Below are 18,282 nucleotides of genomic sequence, written 5' to 3'. Positions count from 1 at the left end.
ACAAAGCTAGGATCCTTGAGAGGTAGGTTCAGAACTGGTAACTAATTTAGGTTCTTATTCTATTGGCCAAATTAAGTCATATAGCTGAGGCCAAAGTCAAGGAGTCAGGAAAAACACTTGCCCTTTACTGGGACGAAGGGCAAAATTACAAGGGAAAGAGAATTAATACAAGGAGGGGTGAATAACTGAGACCAATAATTCAATTTGCCAGTCATATTCAAATGTCATACCTGTACTCACCCTTCTCTAATTATACAGATTAAAACAAGTGTATAACTAATTATGATAGACACACACTTAGGAAAAATTAAAATGTAGTAACTGTGTATATGTCTACATACATGTATGTAATACATACCCACATACATACACACAGATACTTACACACATATTACTGCAGGGGAGATGGATGATAAAACAGCATACTCTGAGATCTGCAGAGGGCCCCCTGATAACTTTGCTAAGTGATGTTCAGAACATATGTGTCAGGAAAACTCAATGTTCAGGCACAGATGGCTTCTCTAGTGAATTCTACTAAACACTTAAAAAAAAATACCAAATTTGAACAAAAAATTCCAAAATATTGAAAAGTAGGAAATACCATCCAATACATTTTATGAGGTCAGTAATACTTTGATTCTAAAACCAGAAGGAGATATTACAAGTAAAGAAAAATACAGGTCAACAGCCCTCATATACACAGATGGAAAAAACTCCAATTAAAATTTTTAGAAATACGAAATTTTTAAAATATTAAATCATAAAAAAGGTATTTTATCCCAGGAATGTAACTAGCATCATATTTAATGGTGAAAATTTGAATGCTTTCATTTCAAGATTGGGAACAAGGCAAGAATATTCATTCTATTTCTGTTCAACACTGTTCTGAAGGATCTGGACAGTGAAACAAGGAAATAAAAAATATCCAGTTTGAAAAGGAAGCAAACTTTCTTATTCATAGATGACATGAAAATATGAACTAAAATCATCTATGGAATATATAAAAACATTCTAGAATGAATCAGCGAGTTTAGGAAGGTTGTAAGATATGAGATCAATATACAAAAACTATTTGTATTTTTACAACAGTGGGAAATTAAAATGAATGAAACAATATTTACAATATTATCAAGACACGAAATATGTAGGGATAAAAATGGAAAACAATCAAAATGTCCATCAACAAATGAATGGATAAACAACTTATGGTTTGTCCGAAAGATGTTCTACAAAGCAAAAGTGTAATAACTATTGATATATGCAAATGCAGAAATAAATGTAAAATAATTATGCTGAAATTAAAGAAGCCAGGCAGAGAAATGTGTTTGTAATACATAATCCCTGCAATATAAAATTCTAGAAAATGTGAACTAAAGCATAGAGATTAATGTATAGAGCCATGGTGATTGGTTGCAAGAAGGATAAGGAGAGAGAAATTATAAAGGTGTATGAGGAAATATTGGGGACAATGGATAGGCTCGTTATCTTGATTATGCTGATGGCTTCACAGTCATATTTATATACCCAAATTTAGCAAGTTTCATGCTGTAAAGTACAGTTTTTATATGTCATTATACTGTATAAAGCTGTTATAAATGTTTTATATTTATCTCCTGATTTTTAACTAAATTTTACACATTTTATTCTAAAGTAAGCAAATCTTCTAAAATATAAATAACTCTTCTGTTAGAACTTTTTACATCCAGTTTACTTTTCAGAAATTAAAATATTTATATTAACTAGGCAATAATCTCTATAAAGCAAAGAGTTTATCTCTGTGAAAACTCAAGTAATTCTTGATGGTAATATATTTTTTATGCATCTAAAAAGAATAGAAGGTTAAAAAAGGGAAGATCACTTCAAATTATTAAAACAAAAGAGATCTGAAAAATAATATATTTAACAGTTTAGAGGGAAGCGTTTGAAGTACAGATTCTGCTGAAAACACTGATATTCAGAGAAATGGCTTTGAATCAAAATTGCTGAGTTTAGGCCCTGTTTAGTGATAAAACTAGAAAAAATCATTTAATGTTTTTACCTTCACACTAATTTTTCCAGCTTAGCATACATTACTTTTACTTTTCTTACACTATGAGGTACAATCAACTAGTAAGCCTTTCTTCTACAATACTTTTGATGTATGTTACTTTCTTTTTAATTCCTAACTTTAACTCATAATTTTCTATGAAAGGGAGAGAAAATGTTGACCAATAAAGGCCAATGATTCAGTAATTATTTTTTCTCCAATAATAAAACTATTTTCAATAATCTTCAGTTTAATTTACTTATCCTTGGAGGCTTCATTAGATCTACTAATGAACTGGGCATCATTTAAATTAGAATTAACACTTTCATCCTTCTTATGAATATATATAAGACAAACTTTGAAATGTTGGCCATCTGGGAAAACAGTCAAGCTGTCATAGCAAAATGAAGACATTTCTCAATGAACAGTACTACTTCATGGCCACCAGACAGTAAATAAATAGACATTCATTGCTGTCACATTGAGGGAAATTCCCTCAAAAAAACATTGCTATCTCCTTTAGGAATTCTTGGATACTTTGGTCGTCCCTTTGAAGTAATAGTCATTTAAAGATATGTTTCACATGCAATGCTAGACTTCCTTCCATGTTTCATTAGTAGGCACAAGAACTGCATGATATTTTTCCCACTTAGCAGTCAAACCATTAAATTCGATAAACATCACTAATATTATGGTTCAAAGATTAGAGTCTCTTCTTAAGGATGCCAGGTATACATAGAAAAAGGAGTCTTAACAGAAGAGATACATTAAGCAATCATTTTTCCATTTCCTCCAATTAAGTTTTTGTGTATTTACTCCAGGCCATTAATAAAAGAAGGGAGGGAGGAAGGAATGAAAGGTGGGTAGAAGAGTGAAAGAAGCTCTTCTATTTAAAGAGCAAAATTATATTCAAACAGTGAATAGCATGAGGTAGACTGACACCCCTTAGGAAGGAGATGATAATGCTCGGTATGAAATACTGAAAATTTATTTTAAGATTAAATGTCATATGATTTTTCCAAATCCTTAGTTATGATTGAGTATAATGAATGACTTGAATATCTATATATATTGAAAGATAAGAATAAGAATGGCACAATATAACCACAGTTCCACAGGAAAGTTTAGTCACATAGTACATAGTCTAAGAAATCTCAAATATAAATGAATTTGATGATAAAATATTCACCATGCAGCTTAAGTTGACTTCTTCAAAGGGCATAAATAAGAGAGATGGTGCAGGGGCTGGTGGCAGGGGGGGAGTGTGCAACAAGAAAGAGAAGTCAAAAAATGAATAAATGACAAAATACAGTAACTGTAAATTTCCAAGGGGGCACTACTGAAGATATATATATATATATATCCCAAAAAACTCCTAGAGCACTACACAAAACATGTTTTACAATATGAAACTATTATTCTAGCTAAAAATAAAGGGTTTCATTTATATATTAAACAGGTACAATATACTGCTTATTTTAGAAATATCTTTATAAAAAGATACTTATTCAAGATTATCAACAACTTGGGGACATTTTTTAAAATGCCAATTCTAAATATGTTTTATAACATAATAAGCAAAGTATACAAAATCATGCGCTCTATGCAAATATACACCCCTTCACAAAAGCAATAGCACCATTATTGTGCAGGTCTGTGTCTATTGTGTGGCAGGGATCATGGCAATTCATAGCAATTCAGTTGTAATTCAGGATGTAATAGGAAGGCAATAAAGTTCGTTAAGTTTATGGCATACCTTAATAAAAACATATTTACCACTGCCAAAAGGTCAAAATAATCTGCAAGTAGGGAGAAAATATGAGAATGTACTGGAAACTGAATCTTACGGTTCACAAAAAAAATCTGTTTTCTTGTAATTTCTAAGTAAAAGACAATCTGAATTTTACTTCTCTGAATTTGCTTTATTTACTGAATTTGCTCCTGTGTATTATAAAAAGAATATAAACTATAACTCACCAATTTTTAACAAATTTTCAGTGCCTGGCATGGCAACTAGTCAAGATGTTTCAGCATGAGATAATTAGCAAAGAGAGACCTTGAAAAGATCTCATCAGCAAACAGCCAGCATTGAACTAACACTCCTCTAAGGAAAACACTCATACACTACTTTTTTTTTTTACTAAAATGATCTTTTACTCTCAGATACTTTTGCATTTTAATAGAAATCAAACTCTGTTTCCTAAAATAGATCAATATGAAATCCTCTATTGAATGTTTTTGAAATTATATTCCTTAGCCCAGATGCCTTAGTAAATGACTGAATAAAAATGATGGCTAACTTGTGAGGGAAACAGTTCCACTAGAAGTTTTATCCTGTTTAATTGTAAAAATGTTACACACTAATAACAGGCTCAAAAGGACAAGTTTGATCATTTTATTTATATTTCCTAGACATACATTAATTTGTCTACAGGGAAGAGCTCTACAAACACTATTTGTAAAGAACTAGATAGCAGATATTTAGGTTTATGGGCCGTATGGTCTCTGAAGCAATTACTCAACTTTGCAACTGTGACTTGAAAGCAGTGATAGACAATACGTAAATAAACAGACTTTGCTGTGCTTTAAAAAATCTTAACTCATGAAAATGGGCTGGAATGGCAAGCAGGGAGTTTGCCAACTCCCATTACACAGTGTTACCTGATAATGACCAAGAGCCTCTCTTTGACCAAACTTTGTCAGGCTCCTCTGAACCCTCTGCTCATCAAGGCCTGACCATGAGCTTTTGTCTCTATTCCTGTAAAGTCCAGTTTTTGCAAGAATCTTGCTAAATTGATTGACAGAATCCCCCACTGAACCCTCTGCTCATCAAGGCCTGACCATGAGCTTTTGTCTCTATTCCTGTAAAGTCCAGTTTTTGCAAGAATCTTGCTAAATTGATTGACAGAATCCCCCACCCTAAATATCTGATCAATTCCTCATCTCCCACAATCCCCCAAGTGATATGTGATCACCCTGTTCAGCCATTAGAAAGAATCCTGTCAGGATGGTTTAGCCAGAATCCCCCCTTACCCTTGATGTTTCCTCTCAGTAATTTTCCATCCGTTGACCCACACCATAATCCCTAGCTTTAAACTTCCCCTTTTCTTTGTTATAATTAGAATTGAACTCAATTTCTCTCCACTATTGTAAACCTCCATTGCAGTACTCCCACTGAATTAAGTCTGCCTTCAGCAAATGTCAGAATGATTATTTTTTTAGCAGTGTCAAAAATAATCTAGGATTTTCCTTTGATTGACCCAAATCCATATTTAATACCTGGATGATGCCTTCTTTTTTTAAATAATGTTTCTCTTTCACCTTTTCTCCTATTCTTCAAAATTACTGTTTCATCATAGTTGTAAAATTCCATGAAAATCCTAATTTTTATCCTACAAATCAACATCTTTTTGTTATAACTGTGCCTTATGCTTCATTTTATTGCAACAAGAAATTCTCTGTGGAATTTTTCTTGCCCCCAAATAGATCCCTAAACTAACGTACAATCAGAGGCTACCTGCACACATTCTAAAGAATGATGGTTTCAATGGTGAAGGTAATTCCTCTGGGGCTTGGTAAGAGGTGACACTGCTGGCCCTACACACAAATCATTATTGCTCTCCCCTCCCCTATCTCTATCCCTTTAAAATAAGAACTGTGGTATTAAATAATCCATCTATTCTTCCTATTAATTAGCGATCTTTATTTTATTGTAGGTTTAAGGATTTCATGTAATATCTATTTTTTCCTTTCTACTCAGTACCATTGATAAATATTTCTCTTTGGGAGTTATACTACACATTTTAAATATTTTCCCTTAAATATATTTTAATACCTGACAGGGTTCTTTCTCTTTTATTGTTCTTTTCAAATAATCTATATGCCATTCCATTTAACATTTCATATAAAAATTTACAATCATTTTTGCCGAGTTCAAAGTAGCAAAACAGTAAGACTCTTGAGTATGATTTCTTTATAATTCTAAATAAACACTTACATCTTTCAAATATTTAAACTTCTTATCCAAGAATACAGTGTGTATATCAAATTACTCTACTCTTCCTTATCCCATTCAAAACAAATTTTAACTTGTAGCATTAAATAGAACATCCTCTTGCCAATTTTTAACAAATTTAAGGAAAACATACAATTCAACATTAAAGTAATAATGCCTCAGGACCAGATAGCTTTACTTTATTGAATCAGATATGAGTCATCTAAGGAAATACATTATTATATTTCATCAATTAAGTATACAGAGAAATTTTATGGTCACCTCTATAGATGCCAGAAAATTTCTGAAAAAAATTATAAACCATCATGAAGAAAATATTTACCTAATTAATGTATGCTATTTATTTTATAGGATAATTTTGAAAATTATATAATTAAATATACTATTTCATATGTATGGAAAATTCATTCATGTTTAGCAAGCTACAATACCCAATAAAATTAGGCTTTCAGAAGACGATGCTCTTGGTCATAATGCAATTAGTAGATTAATAGAGAATCTTTAGAAATATTCTCACATAATCCATATTTAGTGCCATTCCAAAGTATTAACAACTAAAAGTTTTCTAGTTAATTTTATTTAAAATATTTAATTGGTTAACAGAGAGAGAAAGAAAATAAGCTTTTTCACCATGGTAGGGTGAGATATAAACTATCCTGAATAGTAGTAGTTAAATTTAAAATAAGAATCGGTATAAAACAAGAAAATGAGGATCTGAGTCATTTTAAGAAAAAGACAAAAAAAAAAAAAAAAGTGATCCTATTTAAAGAATTCTATCCAAGACAATGGTTGTTTGTCTTTGTCAAAAGGAACAGGGCTTGCATCTTTCAAGAGGTTTTCACGACTTTTTATAGCAGTCACTTTTGATACTGTCAAATAATGGGAATAAATCATGCTTTTTCCTTGTCCACTGCTGAAGATAAAGCAGAGCTTGTTTTTATGCTCCCAAAGTTCCCATCAATTTTGGTACTGCATGCTTCTTTATATGGTGATAGTCCTTGTATAGAGCAACTAGCAACTGGAAATCTCCATCCCTTTCAATTTATCACCACTCTACAGTTCCTCATAAAATAGAGACTACTGTTTTTCAATAATACCATAGTCCTTATTTATTAGAACTCATTCTAAAAACAGATAGTTTGTCCTAAGTTCGTATTGAAAATGGTAACTGGTTATACAGAATAATGATGGGGAAATACCTGTAATACTGAAACTTTCCATGTATAGTGTTATATGCCCAAAGGGAAAAACGTTCAAGTACAAAACAGAGAACTATTTCTTTAAAAGGCCACGTGCAAAATTGAGGACAAAAGTAATTTATTTAATTCTTACTGTAAGTCATTATTTCAAAGGAATAAAAATATTAATAATATCCCTCCAATATCATCATAATGTGTATTCAAGTTTATCATCACCTCTGAATAATCATAGTAACAGTTACTATAAATGAAATAAAAATGTTTTTCTCACAAAAGATAACAGGATATCTTAAATCAAAATAAATATTTTAAGTATATTTATATTAGATACACTATTCTTCAAATCTATCTCACCCACTCCTTTTTCTGTATCAAGTTCTTCCTTTTGATGCCTGTTTTCCTTAGAATTATGTTGTCCTTTGAAATATACTTCCCTAGAGCTTAGATATATGAATATCCTAAAAACGCAAATTACTACATTTTTGTTCATATGGAGGATGATACACATTCATACCTCTGTAGTTCCAATGCGAGCTCTGACTAAATAATGAAAAATAGTATAATACAAAATTATCCCCAAATTTTAAGATGTATGATATAATTTTACTATTTATATTTGTTATGATGCTTAGAATATTATTTAATTTGAATTATGTACAGACTTACTAAATACAATATTCTGTTATTATACTGTATTTCTATAAAGTAAAAAGTGAGGTCTTTTTCTTCTCTGGTAAAATTCTGCCATTATATCTTCAATGTACTACACGTTATATTCCAGTGTAAAGTTTATCCTGAATTATCTGTTGCTACTGTGGATGCTACATGGAAATAATCACCTCATCTTCAAAACAGTTGAATCCTATTTATTTATATGGAATGAGAATAAGGTTTAAATTTATAGAAATATTTTTATTCTAATGTTTAATTTAGCATATTTAGTTTAGTTCATATCTAGTTAAACGGAACATTGATACATAGTCTACTTCTTGTCTGTTGATCAAAAGAAAATCCTGATTATTTACACTGGATGTGGCTTAATATTAAAGTTTACATGTAAAAGCTTTTACTCTTGGATTATACAATTTTTACAAGTGTCGCCATTATGGGTAAAATGCATATGGCACTTCTACACCAAGGCTTATAAGAAGATGTGCAGTCTGTATGTTCTTTTTCTTTCTCTCATTGGATACAGAAGACTACGAGGCCATATGTAATAATGAAGTTACAGATGCGAAATCTATAATTCTCCTATTTTCTGTATGAAGGAAAGCCCTCAACAACCAGGAACACCTTGGACTGTAATGTAAATGAAAAATGAACTTCTACACATTAAGGCTCTAGAATTTGGAATTTTGTCTTCTCAGCTTTTAAATCTTACCTTAATTGAAGATTTAAGTGTATATGGGGGTGTGTGTATGTGTTTGAATGTGTATGTGAATATACAGATATATACACACATGGCAATTTCTTAGTAGTCAGGGGGCAAGTGATTTTTAAAACTGTAATAGAAGACTGTACTGATGGGAACCTATATTATACCATAGTATCATTCTTGGTAAACTTTATCTGCAATAACTTGGAAGGCAGGTCAAGTGCTGATTTGTGTTGACTGCTACTTAATACATCAAACAAGATACTTCCAGGAGGAAACAAGCTCAGGCAATAAGTTGAAAGGTTGAAAGTTGGAAGGAGAAGGAAAAGAAGAGTATAGAATTTTAGTGCTTTCAGGATAGGAAAAGATAATATCTTTCCCAATAACCAGAAACAAAACTAAGAAAAAGGTATCTCTGAGCACCAAAGATAGGTTAACACATCTCAGTTAAACAAACAAACAAAAAACTCAGCCATATGTTTAAGATCTATCCAACCCAATAGTTTAAAACACCCTGAAGTTAGTTTCTATTAAGCTGAGAAAGGCATGTGAATATTGAGGCAAGTAGGTAAATTAATAAATAAAACATACTTGAAAATTATGTCGAAGACAGAACTTTGGGTTTGGATTTTGTGTGTAGTTTCTGGCATGTAGAATTGACAAATAGATTAAAAGACTACTATGAATTTTAGGAAATCTTATTGCCAACAATTCATGAGTGTAGTCTAAAAGAGCCTGTATCTAAGAAATGATCCTTGAGCGCACAAAACAGATGAGCATGGAACAGGTATGAAAGCTGTTCAATCACCAAAACTATTTCAAAAATTATCAGGATAATAAGAAGCTCACAGTGTAGCCAAGGATCATTGAGAACAATGGATAAGAGCATCCCACTGAATGAGTGTCCAGATCTGTTGAGGTTCTTCACATTGCCTGCCCATCACTGCTCTGAACCATTCATGGCTGTGTGATTCCTATCATTCTCCTTTCTTAATGGGAGTTTTCTATTTATTTCAACCATTGTGTATTTTGTGTTAGGGACAGGTGGCTTATTATTTAATGTGCAGGTCACCAGCTGAAAAGAAGAAATATTCGAACCAGATGAAAAAAACTTTGTGTTAACAGATATATGAGGATTGGCATGTACATTTTGTGGGTGAAGTGGCAAAATACTGCAGAGATAACCAAGAACCTACCAAAAAAATGGGCTTCCTCCTTCATGATAAAGAATTTTTGTTGGAAAGTGACTACTGAGCTAGGAACAACATTTAACAACATCCCACCCCTATTTGCATCTAAGTACAGCCATATAACTAGTTCTCACTGCTGGTATGCAAGAGGAAATAATATGGCTCTTCATATTTGGGTTGGTTAAAAACACATGTGCCTTTTCCAATCTCTTTTTATAATTTCTGAGCTAGACACTGAAAACTACAAGGCTCTAAGAGATGGCTGGCCCACTAAATGCAAGTAGTCCTGGATCCCTGAATCACCACATGGAACAGAACTGACAACCACAAATGCTAACATGAATTCTTTGGTAAATTTTTAGGAATCTTAAGTTTACTCTTTATAAGGCCTCAGGTAGCAGCATTAGTGCCAACTATAAATTCTCCAAGTTAAAAAAAAAAAAGACAAAGAAAATAAGTTAGTACACGAGTTACAATTGCAAAGTACACATCAACACTAATGCTAATAAATATTCAGGCCTAATTTCTTTCAAAAGTTACCTGAATCTCACTTTAAGACCCATAAAGAATAAAACAACATCCATAAAAAAATAAATAAATAAATTATGAAACAAAGGCAGAAATGAAGCAATAACAAGTGAGAATGAAAAAACTCAATAGATGAAGTAATCTCTTAGATGCAGCAAAAGTGAAAACTCATAACCTGGAAATTAGCAGAGATTAAAATTTCAAAAAACATATTAAAGAGGATAATACTGAAAGTCTCCAACAAATTATCTCACAGGCATTCTAAAAATAGAGAGCAGAAGAGTATCATACACATAGACTTTTTAAGGCTAAAAACACAAATGTGAATGAAGCAGGAAAAAATAAACCCATAACAGTTTCATAATAATGTAATTGAAGGCCAAAAATATGGAGCCTATAGTTTCCCAAATAATGTCACTGGCAACAATAGATTCTTACGGACAGGGATATAATATTTGCAGAGTGTTGAGGAAAAATAATTATCATCTGGTATTCTATATCCAAATAAACAGTCATTGAAAAGAGAGGGCAAAATAAAGATATTTTTAGATATCCATTAAATAAAGATCTTAAACACTTATAGAACCTTGCCAAGACATCTACCAAAGGATATACTTCATCAAATGGAATACTGAACCAAGAAAAAAAAAGATATAATGATAGAAAAATACAGCAAGAATAAAAACGGTTACTATATCTCCTTATATCTAAGTACTGACTTTATAAAATGATTGATTTTGATTTTATTTAAAAGGTAGAGTAAAATTCTAGGCAATGTTAACAAGAAAGATAGCAATTTCAGTGGGTGACATGGTGTGTCATATTTAGAAAGAAAAGAGAGATGCTGAATAATTTTATCCTCTCTTAGAAATATATGTATTTCATAGGATTTTTTAATTAATCATAGGTCTTTTTTAAAAACATTTTTTAATTGAATTATAGTCATTTTACAATGTTGTGTCAAATTCCAGTGTAGAGCACAATTTTTCAGTTATACATGAACATACATATATTCATTGTCACATTTTTTTTTTGCTGTGAGCTACCACAAGATCTTGTATATATTTCCCTGTGCTATACAGTATAATCTTGTTTATTATTCTGCATATACCTGTCAGTATCTACAAATTTTAAAATCCCAGTCTGTCCCTTCCCACCCCCCACCCCCTTGGCAACCACAAGTTTGTATTCTATGTCTATGAGTCTGTTTCTGTTTTATATTTATGGTTTTTTTGTTTTGTTTTGTTTTGTTTTGTTTTTAAGATTCCACATATGAGCTATCTCATATGGTATTTTTCTTTCTCTTTCTGGCTTACTTCACTTAGGATGACATTCTCTAGGAACATCCATGTTGCTGCAAATGGCGTTATGTTGTCGTTTTTATGGCTGAGTAGTATTCCATTGTATAAATATACCACATCTGCTTTATCCAGTCATCTGTCGATGGACATTTAGGCTGTTTCCATGTCTTGGCTATTGTAAACAGTGCTGCTATGAACAATGGGGTGCAGGTGTCTTTTTGAAATAGGGTTCCTTCTGGATATATGCCTAGGAGTGGGATTACTGGGTCATATGGTAAGTCTATTCCTAGTCTTTTGAGGAATCTCTATACTGTTTTCCACAGTGGCTGCACCAAACTGCATTCCCACCAGCAGTGTAGGAGGGCTCCCTTTTTTCCACAGCTCCTCTAGCATTGGTCATTTGTGGACTCTTGAGTGATGGTCATTCTGGCTGGTGTGAGGTGACACCTCATCGTTAAGTAAGCATAGATCTTAAAGAAATATGATTTGAAGTTTTCAAATTGGCAGAGAGTAAAACAGATACTAAAATTAAAATTGAAATTTGGACAAAATAATTTACTAAAAATTATTATTTCAAGATAGTTTATGTTTTAACCTATTTTTTTAAATTGTGACAAAGAACAAACTCTGACATAATTATTTAACTTCATTCTGTTCTACTTGGAAATAATACCTTCTATTTTTTTAGGCTCCTTTGAGCCTCTTGATTTCATATTTTTCTCAAGCCGGATAAAAGTCTGGAATTGCTTCATGCAATAAAGCAGCTTTATTTGGAACTGAAGGCTATATTGTAGTTGTAAGTGTTTATATTTAGTTTGTGAGAACCTTTAGAAAGTGAAAATACTATTTGGGCCAATATGTCTGCCCCTTTTTTCTGATCCCAATCTCACCTTTCAGCTTTTCATCACACCCTCAAACCCCCTTATTTAATGCCAGCAAATCGTAGTGCTTCAAAATTTCTTTATGAGGTCTGCTCCCACAGTCATCTCTGATAACATGATTAGACAGAAGATCATAAATACAGAGCATAAATGTTTCTGAACTGCAGCAGAGGACAGAATCATGAAGCCTTAATTACAAGATTCCTAAGGAGCTCAAATCAATAGCTATGTCACCAAAAGCCCTGCATATCCCATTCACTTCTGTGAGCAATAAAGCAATGGTCTGAGAACTGCTATAATTCTTTCCTCCAGAATTTTAAAGCAGCACTAGGGGAAAAATAAATAAATAAAGGCATGTCTCTAGAAAACGTTTTAAAACATTCTCAATGTTTTAGAACTTTAATTTCCACAGCCAAATGTTATTCTGTTAAATTATATCGTCTGATACTTAAAGGCTTAAAAAAGGTATCTTTGCAAAAAGTACACGTATATATTCCCAGCAGGTTTAAAATACCAAATCCTAACTAACTAGTATCTCTAAGTATAAGTGCCATTACCTTAACAAGATTTACTCTAAATTAATATCCCAGAGGAGTTTATTAGGGATTCACATCACTTCAGAAGTCACAACTGAACAAAAATTGTTCAATTTTGCATATTAATTGTTTCCAATTTTCTTCCATAGTGTTAAAATATTCTTAGATATATGAAGTGAAAGACTATTTGATGCAAATTAATGCTTTATGAATCAATGTTATTTTTTATTCAAACCCTTACTAGAATAAATTAAAACAATTTAAAAATTACATCTAATTAAATCTGTAACATCAATATGTCTAAGTATGAGTCTTAATTCTGAAGCTATAAAATAAAAAGTTATGAAAAACAGAGATTGGAATGAAGTATAAAATACTGCTTATTATGTGGAACAACCTAAAGTACTGTGTTTGGTTTTAAATTTTAGCATATCTGCTCAATACAATGTTTATGTCTATTTAAACCTGATTGAAAACAGTAAGAATAAAAGTACCTCTACCTTTTGTGCTTCTAGAATTTGAATCTAGATATGTCCTTAACAATATTACAGAGAACAGAATCTCAAGTGCAAACATTTAGTAGTACAACTTTTAAAATAAAATATAGTAAGTTATTTAAATACAAATAAATATACATCGTTAGATATGGTAGTATGGGGAAACACAGATTTTTACTATTTTAAAGTGGCTTTTTTGTTACATAGCAGGCCAAGGGTTCTCAAATTTATGCAAGTAATGATGACCATTCCTAAAGCCTCATTGTGATTTTCCCTTTCTACCATCTCTAACAGCAAAGTTCCAGATAAATTTATATTTTTTTTATCATTCTCAGTAGCTTGAATCACAGAATAGATATACAGATTCTGTTCTAACAGTGCCCATATGAGGTTCCACTAAATAAACACAGAGCAAAAAGGGCTTAATTAATGATGAGAAACTTAGGGCTTCTCTGCACTGTGTTTGGCAGGCAGGAACAATTAAAGTATCAAGGTAAGGGCATGGATGCCTAGAATGAGGAAATGAAAGAGAAAAGAAGGGAATATGTGAAGAAGTGGAGAAGGGCAGGAGGTAGGGAGGGAAAACACACAAAGACCAGACTGAGAATTATCTAGGCTTTAGTTCTAAGTTTAGTAGTAGTTACTGAGTGGGCCCAGTAAATAGAATTCTATTTTCAGTAACTTAGAATGCTGATTCATAAAATGAAAAATAAAAATATTTTCTAAGACTTTCCAGACCTAAAATACCACAACTCTCCCTAAAGAAAACTTTCCCATTTCACAGAACTGAGAAGAAACAGAATACTCTGTCAATATACCAACAGCTTCTACCTTTAACTACTCAGTAGAACCTAGTTCTATTTATTCATATCAATACATTTCTTAACCTTCATTACACAAATGATTTTTAAATATAACTCTTTTATCTGACAGCCCTGGTGAAACAGACACATAATTAATTAGTACAAATTGTAGCACAGAGGAAGGAGGCATTAACTTTGTGAAGATCTAGATGAATGACATTTGTGCTAGACCCTGAAGGATGAATAAAATTCCATCACAGAAAAGGAAGAAGAAAGGGACGCCAAGCAGCTAGATAAAATATGAAAAAAAAAAAAAAAAAAAAGCAAAAGACATGGAAAATACATGGATTATTCAAAAGTAATAAAAACAGAACAGGAAACAGAATTTGCTGAAGTTAGAAAATAATAGGACAAGGCCAAATTGTGAAGTCCCTTGAATGCCATGGTGAAATAGATATACAAGTATGAAAGAAAAAATAGATATACAAGAATAAAAGAAAAAAAAAACAACAATAATTTCCTCACATGAAACATTTAAACTGTTATCAGGATTTAGACAGTAAGCAACCTAAGGGGCTCAAACATCTCAGATGAAGCATCAGGCAAGTGAGTGAAGCCATTTTGGATGTCTAGCCTTGGTAAACATCTGCATAGTGGCATAAATGATCCCAGATAAAGTCAGCAGAAGAACCACCCAGCTGAACCCAGTCTAGATTTCCAGACTGTAAGCAAATGACCTGTACAAGATAAGGAGTGCTGCTATAACTAAATTCTAAAACACAGCATTTGTTTTGGTAATAAACAGACTGTGGAGACTGGAAGAGTGGCAAGGAGACTATGACTGGAGGATGGAAGAGCAGTAAGAAAATTACAATTAGCGATAAGATAATGAAAGGTCATCCAACAACTGGTAAGAATACTACCTGTGACAACTTGGAAAACACAAAAAGCACTTCATAATATTGTGGACTAAATTAAGTTTTCACAACAGATGTTTAAACCGGCCATTTGGCTACATGGGCAATTCTTATAACTAAGGAGGATGACTCAGGGCAAAGTCAAGTGATGAAGCCACAGAGAAGCAATCTCAGGTTGCAGAACTGGGTTCTAATAAAAGAACATTCCCTGCCCCTATAATTAGGAATCCTGATAACATTCATTGGATTTCTGAATCACAAACAGACAGACTGTTTGTTCCCTGCCTTTGGGAATGTGTGAATCTTTTACAGTTATCCTATCCCTGTCCCATGTGTGCTGTGTATGTGAGGATAGCTTATCTCGTTTAGTCCCTAGTTCTCCAGATCAAGGGGAGATTTAGCTATGAAGCTTCATTCACATCTAGAACTGATTTCAATGAAGTTCTCCTGAACTTTCAACACAATGCCATAATGGGACAGATCTTGGGGAAGATGTGGGCTTTTGTGCATGAAGTAGGGACATTCATCATGAGAATTCAGAGAGTAGATTGTGGTATACTGTTACACTGGCAGCTCCTTGCAAACATAATTCTAGGTATTCAGCCCCTTTTGTAGTCCCCTCATATACTCACTTTATACTTGGCCAAGTGAAAAACTCCCTTCTCAGATTCTTTAATGATGTGAGGTCATACAGAGAGAGGTCCTGGATGACAAGTCATCTTAGACTTTCCAACCCCAGTCAAGTTCCCAGCTGAATTCAGCGGCAAGAGTGACCTCTGCTTATTCTACAATAAGCAGAAGAACTACCCAGCTGAGCCCTAAAAACTCATACATTATTATACCTTTAAGCTATTAAGTTTTGGGCTATTTTATCTCAATTGCAATAGACAACTGAAATATATGCTTTCATTTATATTTACTTCTACCACCTATCAAAATAATTAACATATAGTAAGTACTCAAAAATGTTACTAGTTTAAATAGATTAAATGTTCCAACAGAAAAGAACAGAAGAAAAGAAAAGTGGTATACAGACATTATTTTTCCTGTCCCATTATATATATACATATATAGTTACATTATTACTTGAGCTACGGTTTATTCACTTAAATTCTAATTAATTTGCCATTTAGGTTATATTTAATGCAGAGATTCGGATGTGAGATAAGATGTTAATAGACAGCAATATAATCAGTGGTAGAAATTATTATCAGAGACTAGAAAGCGGCAAGATGAAGCTTCAAGAACACACAAATAGTTTAAAATGGAAATTGGTGGTAGTGTAAGATACCCTTGTCCAAAAATGAGGTCTTCACATCCACTCTGACTTCCTTTGTGCTTGTAAATAGCAATGTACTGTATTCAATTGGAACCAAGCATATATGTTTGTGTTTAATAGTCTTTCATATGCTTTATCATTAATTTATTATAACCACTACTTATTGATAAGAAAACTGTGATTTCAAAGTAAGTAAGCCATAGATTTAGAATCCAAGCCTAATCTTCCAATTTCTGCCATCCACTACAAGATGATGAACATTTGCTCTGTATCCACAGCCTCATTTTTGCAATCAAATAAGTTATAATAAAAATAATAAGCCATAAAAACAAATTAGTCTAGATAAGCCAATAATTATCATTTGTCCAAAATCATCTCTACCCAACAAGTGAAGGAATTTTAACGTATGTAAATAAGAATGAAATTTCACAGAGCAAAAATATTAAGCAAAGAAATATCTAGCTATCAATGACTGTCACTATCTCTGATTCTGTGGTCAATGCCATAAAATATTTTTAATAATAATTAATCACATAAATCCTTATATAATTATTCCTTAAGTAATTAAAAACATTATTTTCACCAATATTCCTGCTTCTACCTTATATAAAATATGGCAGAACTACATGGTTAGTATATGTAATATGTTTTATCCTTGGCTATTACTACCTTCTTAATCTCATTGAAAAGTTATTCATAAATGTGAATTTGTCTTTAGTGCATTTTCCAATGTAAAATATTTTATAGAGTACCTTAAAAGTATAATTCATAATGTATTATAACTTATTTCATTCTAAATCCTTGTTATAGGTGAATAAAATTTTTGAATTAAAATTTATATAGACAGACTTTCATGAAACACATCTTAATGACTGAATAGTGAAGGAAAGAAAGCTGGTTCACACTTTATAAAAATATACTACAGACATTTCATACAGACAATATTTTCAAATGACCTAATATAATCATTACTGGATGCTCTAGTGGACTTTTTGACTTTTAAGAACCTAAGTTTTATAAACAGATAAAACCTTTAAAAATTCACATAGATTATCCATGACCCTTATATAGAAACATATTATGTTTTTTCTTATTTATTTTTATCCCATTTAATGTGTGGGAATATAGCATCAACAAAGAAGTCAATAAATTCAAAAATGGTACTATAGAAAAAAATGAATAAATAATTTACCATTAAAGGAAAATATATCTACTATATTACTATTTACCAAGCAATAATTTTATTTCTATATTTGTATTTTTATTATGAGTCCTAAATCCAAACAAAATTGATATAAATTACCTTTATTAGGGGATATGCAAAAATTTTTAAGTGTATATATTTATTAGATTAATAAGCTTTCATAAAAGGAATCACATAAAAAGAAAACATTGTTTCATTTTGAAAATATAGATATTCCTTTATCACAACTATGTGAAAGGTATGTTTTAAACTTATTCGGCACTGCACTGTGTTAATACTTCCTAACAATTAGATCTTGTACAAACTCCACTAACGTAGTAAATGGTGAGAAACTGTATTTAATAGTAGCAAAAAATAAATTAAGCTTTAATACATACAGTCAGTACTAAATCACCAAACATGTAACACTCCTATAAACTACCTTATATGTTTTGAAACATATATATGATTCATACGCAACATATGAATTCCTCAATTTATTTAAATGTAAGTTCAGTTTACCTAGGTACTATTCAATTATTACCATTTTAC

General features: G+C 31.9%; 1 protein-coding gene across 5 annotated transcripts in view; it reads right to left on the bottom strand.

Annotated features, from left to right (window-relative positions):
* The window catches only part of EPHA6 (EPH receptor A6), a 730,766-nt gene that overhangs the window by 566,905 nt on the left and 145,579 nt on the right, over positions 1-18,282 (bottom strand). The gene's annotated exons all lie outside the window — the stretch shown is intronic.

The sequence above is a fragment of the Camelus ferus genome, chromosome 1 (assembly GCF_009834535.1).
Source record: "Camelus ferus isolate YT-003-E chromosome 1, BCGSAC_Cfer_1.0, whole genome shotgun sequence".
Lineage (NCBI taxonomy): Eukaryota > Metazoa > Chordata > Mammalia > Artiodactyla > Camelidae > Camelus > Camelus ferus.
This window is presented reverse-complemented; position numbering and strand designations above follow the sequence as displayed.